General features: G+C 45.3%; 1 protein-coding gene across 1 annotated transcript in view; it reads right to left on the bottom strand.

Annotated features, from left to right (window-relative positions):
* LOC107696345 (E3 ubiquitin/ISG15 ligase TRIM25-like) overlaps nucleotides 1-5853 on the bottom strand; it is a 23054-nt gene extending 17201 nt beyond the window's left edge. The window contains exon 1 of the mRNA XM_016496642.1: nucleotides 5786-5853. The gene's annotated coding sequence lies outside the window, so the exon portion shown is untranslated. The remainder of the gene's footprint in view (nucleotides 1-5785) is intronic.
* Nucleotides 5854-8603: the final 2750 nt, after the last annotated feature.

The raw sequence follows: 8603 nt of genomic DNA, 5'->3' as shown, positions 1-8603 counted from the left end.
GGGTTCCAAGTGAACCGTACCGTTACCAAAACGTGACGTGTAAACTCTGCTGATCACGGATTGGCCGGAGAGAATCGTCACTACCTGCGTCACTGAACTTGCGACACAAACACAAAAGAACCGCTAGATTTAAATCAGCACAGCCAGCGAAGGATCGAACGCAACTGTTTGGAACGAGTGCACCTTTTTTTAACAACCAAAAAATTTTGCTGTCTGTTGCGGGAAAACAGACGTTCCTCTCCTTGATAGCAGAGGAGCGGATCCAGCAAGAGCTTGATGGGGCGATGCGGAATGAAAACGTTTTTTTAGGAGTCGTGGTAGTAGAGGCGGCGCAACTATAATGACATGTGAATAATCCCGCCCACTCTAAAGCGGTACTGAACTGCAGTGGAAACGCAAACCGAGCCGAACCGTGCCGTGCCGTACTGAGCCGTGCCGAGTCGTACCACGCAGTGGAAAAGCGCCATTAGAAAGTCTCTGCTTCGTGACCGGGTCTCCTTTAGTGCGGCCACCGAAGCAAACAAAAAGTTGTTCCGACTGCCTAAACTGGGCGGAACGCTCGATGTAGACTTTCAGAGCCCTAACGGGGCAGAATAAATTCAACTCCTGGTCCTCCTCTGAGGGACGAAGAGCAGAGAGGTTGATAACCTGTGCTCTGAACGGAGTCGAGAGCACCTTAAGTACATAGCCATGCCTTGGTTTCAGGACGACCTTGGAGTCGCCAGGCCTGAACTCCAAGCAATTAGGGCTTATAGAAAGTGCCTGCAAGTCCCCCACTCGCTTGACTGATGCTAGCGCTAGTAGCAGAGCGGTTTTAAATGACAGGGACCCGAAGGTCGACGGACTGCACCGGCTCGAACGGAGGGCCCTTCAAGGCCCTCAGAACAGTGGGCAGGTTCCACGTAGGTACAGTGAGAGGCCGGGGCGGATTTAGCCTCCTGGCTCCCCTCAGAAAATGAACAACAAGGTTGTTCCTGCCGACCGATTGGCCCATTATAGGGGCATGAGAAGCCGCTATTGCCCCCACATAGACCTTGATCGTGGACGGGGAGCGTCCCTTGTCCAACAGCTCCTGCAGGAAGGACAGTATCACCGATATGTCGCAAGTGAGCGGGTCCTCACCGCGGTTTGAGCACCAGGCAGAGAACGCTGACCATTTAAGGACATAGAGGCGTCTTGTCATCGGAGCTCCAGTCTGAGAAATGGTGTTCAATACACGCTCTGGGAGACTAATAGGCTCCCATCGAGTGGCCACAGGTGCAAGGCCCAAAGCGCTGGCCTGGGGTGCCATATCGTCCTGTTCGCCTGGGAGAGGAGATCTCGCCTCAGCGGAATAGGCCACGGGTCTGCTATTAGTAGCTGCAATAGCTCTGCCAACCAATGCTGGTTTCTCCAGAGCGAGACCTCCAGGAGCACTTTGCATTTCTGTTCCCCGATCTGCCTGATTACCTGTGGAATCAGGGCAACTGGGGGAAAAGCGTAGAGAAGGAGTTTGGGCCAGTCGTAGGCCAACGCATCCTTGTCCTTGGAAAAATAGATTGGGCAGTGAGAATTGTCTTCTGAGGTGAAGAGGTCTACATCCGCCCTGCCGAAGACTTCCCAAATTTTTTTAACTGTCTGCGGCTGAAGCATCCCCTCCTCTGAGGGGACCTTGCTTCATGACAACATATCCGCTCCTCGGTTCAATATGCCCGGAATGTGTGCTGCTCTCAGCGAACGTAAATTAAGCTGGGCCCATTCCAAGAGGCACTCTACTAGTACAAGGAGCCGCTTCGAGGATAGTCTCCCCTGGCGATTTATGTAGGACACCACCGTCATGCTGTCCGAACGGACCAAGACATGATGCCCCTTGAGGTCTGGTGGAAAGGTTTGACAGCCCCACCATACCGCCAACATTTCGAAACAGTTGATGTGCAGACTTCTTTCCGCTATCGACCAATGGCCGAACGTCAGTTTCCCTTTGCACAGAGCTCCCCAACCTGTGTTGGAAGCATCTGTCAAAACCACCTTCCTCCTGTTGACCATTCCCAGTGGAACTTCCTGTTCCATCCATTGAGTGTTCATCCAGAGGATCAGGGCCATTACACAGGCCTGATTTAACCTGATAATCAGGCTTCCATGACGCCATGAGTAGGATGAAACCTGAGGGGGCGCATTCGCAGCAGGCCCAACTGTAGCACTGGAGATGCTGCAGCCAGTAGGTGACTTGGGGAGGCAGCTTGGGGCAGCTTGGGGGGTGGTCCGGCAGCAGCGAGACTTGGCCCCCTCCTCTTCCTGCTCCTTTGCTCAGGATGACGCCGGAGGCGTCAGGTCCAGCGCTAGCTTAGGCCGGGGGCCCTGGCGCTTTGGAAACGGGTAGCGCTGGGCTGAGCGGGAACGTCTTCGAGGCTCAGGCTTTTTGGGTGGCGGCGGCCGCCGCAGGTGCAGGCTTCGCGGGCTGCTGAGTCGGTGCAGACTTGTGGCGACTCAAGGCAGCTGCAGAGCTGGAATGCTTGGGTAGGAAGTGTCGCATGGCTTGGGACGACTTCTGTGCTTCAGTGAAGCGCTCAGCGAAGCCCTCGACCGCTGGCCCGAACAGACCGTTGGGAGAGACCGGGGCGTCTAGGAACGGGACCTTGTCAGCGTCCTTGATCTCGGTCAGGGTCAGCCATAGGTGGCGTTCCAATAGCCTGAGCCGTGGTCTTTGTTGCTCGCAAAGCCAGGTCTGTCGCGCTCCTCAGCTCCCTGAGCGTCGCGGGGTCCGGACTTGACTCGTCTGTGCTGGCAAGGAGCTTGGACTGGAAGACCTGAATCACGGCCATTGAGTGGAGCGCCGAGGCCGCTTGCCCAGCCGATGAGTAGGCGCGTCCAGTGAGGGCTGACGTCGCCCTACATGGCTTGGATGGATGGGCAGCCTTAGCCTTCCAGCCGATCGCAGTGGGCGGGCAGAGATGCGCGGCCACTGCCTCGTCGAGCGGAGGCAACTTCTCATACCCCTTGCCTTCAGCGCCGTCGACCGAGGTGAAGGCGGATGAAGCAGCAGAACGGAGGCGGGCAGAGTATGGTGAATCTGGTGAGCTCATCGTGGACCTCTGGAAAAAAAGGAGAGGATCACTGGTGAGGGGACAGCGACAGGCTGTCATCCAGCAGCTCCTCGTCACTCCCACTGAATGACACCAGATCATCCGAGCGCTGAGATCCTCTGCCCTTCTGTTTTTTCCTCACAGGCTCCTGGGAGGAAGAAAACGGGAGGGTGCGAGGTCGCTTTCAGCAAAGAAAGCTATCCACGAGCGCAGAGAGGCGAGACTCATGCTCTCACAGTTGAGCACAATTGGTCTCGGTGAGGGCGGATTCCGCGTAGGATTTCACCAAGCAGGAAACGCACTCACGATGGCCGTCATCGGCGTGCAAGGGAGCCCTGCACGTACCACAGTAACGGTGCGGCAATTGAAACAACGCCGTAGAAATTTGCTCTTAGAAATTTGCTCTTTATTATCTCGCCGGATGGTGGCAGGGGAACCACACTACTGCTGCACATCGCTGAAGGCGGCGAAAGGTGCTGAATCAGCCGGGCAGAGTCGTTCCACTGCGAGGCGTGTCAACGGTGAACAGGCTCTTCAGTCAGCGGAGATGCGAAGAACGTCGTCGTTGCTGAAGGGGAAGAAATCTAAATCCTATGGCGAAGCGGCCGCTTATATAGTCAGATGACTCCGCCCATTCTGGTGGGCTTTGGCGGGCTTCGCTGCCATAGGTTTGTGCAGCACCGCTGCCGAGCCATTGGTTCGTTTTTAAAACATACTGCAAGAACCAATGGCCGTGCAGTTTCACTGCGTGATTGAAAAAGGCTTCAGTTCAGGAGAAAAAATTACTTTTTTCCATAGCGTCTAGCAAAGACGCAGTGCGAGTGTAGTATCGAAAGGGAACTCAACAAGCTGCCGCTTATCTATAATATGTCATGAATCTACAAAGATAAATTATAAAGCCACATTTTGTTGAAGTTGTTTACGGGTTTCACTTTCACTTGATTTCCATTGTGGCTGATAAAGAGCTGAAAATCACATGTTATCAGAGAATCACATGTTCACCGGGAAACGAAGCCTCGCTTTCTTTCCAGTCACATGAATGATTTCCTTTTAGCTGGTGTAGTGGATTTAGGTATTGTAGAGTTAAAGAAAGTTAGCATTGCAATGTTTGAAGTGGATGTCATAACAAATTTCAGTACACCGGGAAGATTTTTATAGGAGCAGTTCATTCATGGGTTTCCCAAAAGCATTGACTCTACGATCAATTTAGCTTACGATGCTTTTGAGAAACACAGTCCAGGGCTCTCATTTATAAAACTCTCCGTAGATTTCATCCTAAAAGTGTACGTAGGCTCAAAAGCTAGATTTTGCGTATGCTCAAAAGTTTTCAGATTTATAAAACCATGCGTATGTCAGAACCTGCGCAAAAATCCCTTTATAAATCCCAGTCAGGGGAAGATTGTGCGTACGTGCATCTCCACCCCGACTCCCCGAAATCACCATATATGGAGCTTACAACGATTAGTTTTACTATGCATAACCTCATCTGCATATTATTTCCATGCATATCCCCATCCACGTGACACCATGTTTAACACCGTCAAAGGTACAAGACATTAAGGAAATATGAGATACGGACTATAAATGACATTTGTGCCATACACATTAATTTTTATTGCTAAAAATCATCCGGTATCCTTGTTATGTTTTAGAATAAATATATCAAAATATCCATAAAAACTGTTTAAAATAGTTCTCAGAAAAATTATTTAGAATAGAGTTGATCTCATTAATTTGCACTGGCCCAATAATATTTCAATTGTTTTTTTTTTAAATCCAATTAAATTAAATTAATTCAGTTGTGTTGATAAGGTGAACATCTTTTAGCTATTTTTAGTGGAAATATATAGGCCTATATTTATTGCAGTGTAAAAACAATCATCTGACTCTGACTCATTGACAAATTATTTTAAAAAGGAAACGTGCAAATCTTTCCTTCAAATACAGTGGCATTTTTCATAATGTTGTGGAGATGCCTTCACACGACATCAACACTTCGGTGCAGCAAGTTGTACAAGCTATTATCATTGGTCCTATTCAAACCGGACAACCGTTCCACCGAATCCAGAAGTGTCCGCCACAATATCGAAAAGTTATCGTAAGTGCGCATCATTGATCATTGTTCTCGCTAAAAATATTTTCTCATAACATGAGATGTGCAGTTTACTTTAAAGATAAATATATGTGCACCTATAGCACTCCTCGCTGTCATTAAAACATAACATACCACAGGAAAAGTAATCAAGCGCATTCACTACAAATAGGCTATGTCTAAATTCATATAATTCTGGTTTAACTTCTGCGTACTGACTTTATATAATTTCAGTGCTTATCTCTATTAATGAGAGTGGACTATTTAATGTAAATGTATATGATGAAATGAAAACAGTTTAAAATCGGTGTTTACTTCATTACTTTTCTTTCTCCAGGAAAAAAAAGTCCGTACGCATGGGTCAGAGTTTGCGTCCAGGTGCGCAAATTTTCCCGTCAAGTTTTTTTTTATTTTTTATTTTTTATAAATCCCACCTTTTGGGTAGGAAGTGGCGTACGCCTCTTTCAGGGCAGGTTTTGTGCGTAGGCTACGCAACGGTTATTAATGAGGCCCCAGGCACGTTACAAGTTACAGGAATATTACAGATGCATAATACATAATTGTATACGATTTCTTTTTAAAAGCAGACAACATCATAAAATCATATTTTTGGATCGTATTAAGCTCCTACCTTGACAGAAATACAACTCAAATATGATTTGCTTTGCCCCAAAGAACAGCGGTGTGGCTCTATTACAGAGGTTGAATCACTAGTGGGGAAATGTGTTTCATTTCTCTTGAATTTAAAGACTTCTGGTTTTCCGTGAGTGTGTAAACAAAATGGGCCTGTCAAAGTGAAATGAAACTGTGAGAGAAAGAGAAAGAGAAGTAAGTGAAAGAGAAGTAAAAAAAAAAAAAAAAATTCCCATATGACCGACTCATATGACATATGACTCATAAAAAAGAAAAAAAAAAAAAAAAAGTAAGTACAATGTACTTTTTAAGTACAATGAACTTGGCTATTTAAGTCATTTCATATTAAATGAAATTAAACTGACTTTAAAAAATGAGTTGAATCTTGCTTAATGTATTTAGATGAGTCAAAGTAATAATGTGTTAGTGAGGCCAGCAGGGGGGTGCTCACCCTGTGGTCTGTGTGGGTCCTAACGCCCCAGTATAGTAATGGGGACACTATACTGTCAAAAAGCACCGTCCTTCGGATGAGACGGTAAACCGAGGTCCTGACTCTCTGTGGTCATTAAAAATCCCATGGCACTTCTCGTAAAGAGTAGGGGTGTAACCCCGTCTTGGCCAAATTGCCCCCCTGGCCCTTGTCTATCATGGCCTCCTAATAATCCCCATCCACTTGATTGGCTCTATGACTCTCTCTCCTCTCCACCTGTAGCTGGTGTGTGGTGAGCGCACTGGCGCCGTTGTCCTGTGGCTGCCGTCGCATCATCCAAGTGGATGCTGCACACTGGTGGTGGTTGAGGAGAGACCCCCCCCCACATGATTGTAAAGCGCTTTGGGTGTACAACAATACACAATAAAGCGCTATATACATGCATCATTCATTCATTCAAAGTAAAACATATGTTTTCATAATTTACTGATCTTATCAATTTTACAGTGTTAGTGATTAATATTTATGAACTGTAATTATTAAACTAACACATTTACATTTTGTTTCTAGGCTTCAAAAAAAAAAAGCCTACATGATGAGCATACGAGACGTCTTTCAAAAACAATAAAAATAATAATGTGTCCAAACTTTTGACCAGTACTGTAGATAGAAAATAGAAAATAATGTATACGTTCAACAGTGCAGTGTAGTAGTAGTAATAAAATAATCTTATTGTAGATGCACGGAGAAGAATATTTATTATATATTGTACATGGTTTCCAAATAATGTAGAAATAACTGTCCAGTAAAGGACGCCAATTCACCAACAATGTGGAGAAAAAATTTGCGTTTGTAATTTGTTATTTTGTTTTCAGAATTGTGATTTGCTCTGCACTTCTCGGCCACCGTACGAAGCTCTTATGAACCTGCACCAAACACATCACACACAAACAGACACATGCACAAAACAAATACACAAACAAAACAGAAAGAAATAGAAAATGGCATCCTTGCTTCATCAGAGAAAACAGGTGCATTCAGCATACCGTGCTTCTTCAGGGGTGATTTGGATCTTCATACAGTGGGGAAAATATTTATTTGATCCCCTGCTGATTTTGTAAGTTTGCCCACTTACAAAGAAATGAAGGGTCTGTCATTTTTATGGTAGGTTTATTTTAACGTATGGAATACCAACCAAAAAATCCAGAAAAAAAACACAAAGGTTAGAAATTGATTTGCATTTCAGTGAGTGAAATAAGTATTTGATCCCCAAGCAAAACATGACTTAGTACTTGGTGCAGAAACCCTTGTTGGCAAGCACAGAGCGTTTTTTTGTAGTTGGTCACCAGGTTTGCACACATCTCATCCACTCCTCTTTACAGATTCTCTCAATCCTTAAGGTTTCTTGGCTGTCGTTTGGCAACTCGAAGTTTCAGCTCCATCCACAGATTTTCTATAGGATTGAGGTCTGGAGACTGGCTAGGCCCCTCCATGACCTTAATGTTCTGCTTCTTGAGCCAATCCTTTGTTGCCTTGGCGGTAAAGCCAAAGAGCTCAATTTTGGTCTCATCTGACCACAGCACTTTCTCCCAAACCTTCTCTGAATCATTTAGATGTTCTTTGGCGACTTTAAATGGGCCTGTACATGTGCCTTCTTGAGCAGGGGGACCTTGCGGGCGCTGCAGGATTTCAGTCCATTGCAGCGTAGTGTTACCAATGTTTTGCTTGGTGACCGTGTTCCCAACTGCCTTCAGATCATTAACAAGCTCCTCTCAGAAATGCAAATCAATTTCTAACCTTTATATAATGTGTTTTTTCTGGATTTTTGGTTGATATTCTGTGTCTATCAGTTAAAATAAACCTACCATAAAAATTGCAGTCCCTTCATTTCTTTGTAAGTGGGCAAACAAAAAAAGCAGGGGATCAAATGAATATTTTCCCCACTGTATCTTAGCGCAAACAGAATAATCGCACCAACAGTTGTTTCCTTCTCACCAAGCTTCTTGCTTTCTGTGGGAACCAGAATTCTTGGTTGGTAGGGAATCAAATACTTATTTCACTCTCAGAAATGCAAATCAATTTCTAACCTTTATATAATGTGTTTTTTCTGGATTTTTGGTTGATATTCTGTGTCTATCAGTTAAAATAAACCTACCATAAAAATTGCAGTCCCTTCATTTCTTTGTAAGTGGGCAAACAAAAAAAGCAGGGGATCAAATGAATATTTTCCCCACTGTATCTTAGCGCAAACACTATCTGTAAATGTCTGATGCATTTCTTAAAGGGGTCATATGATGCTATTTTAAAGATCATTGTTTTGTGTATTTGGTGTAACAGAATATGTTGACATGCTTTAATGTTCAAAAAACACATTATTTTTCAAATA

Source organism: Sinocyclocheilus anshuiensis, unplaced genomic scaffold (genome assembly GCF_001515605.1).
Source record: "Sinocyclocheilus anshuiensis isolate Anshui unplaced genomic scaffold, SAMN03320099.WGS_v1.1 scaffold62, whole genome shotgun sequence".
NCBI lineage: Eukaryota > Metazoa > Chordata > Actinopteri > Cypriniformes > Cyprinidae > Sinocyclocheilus > Sinocyclocheilus anshuiensis.
Note: the sequence above shows the minus strand (reverse complement) of the source record. Positions and strands in the feature narration are given on the sequence as shown.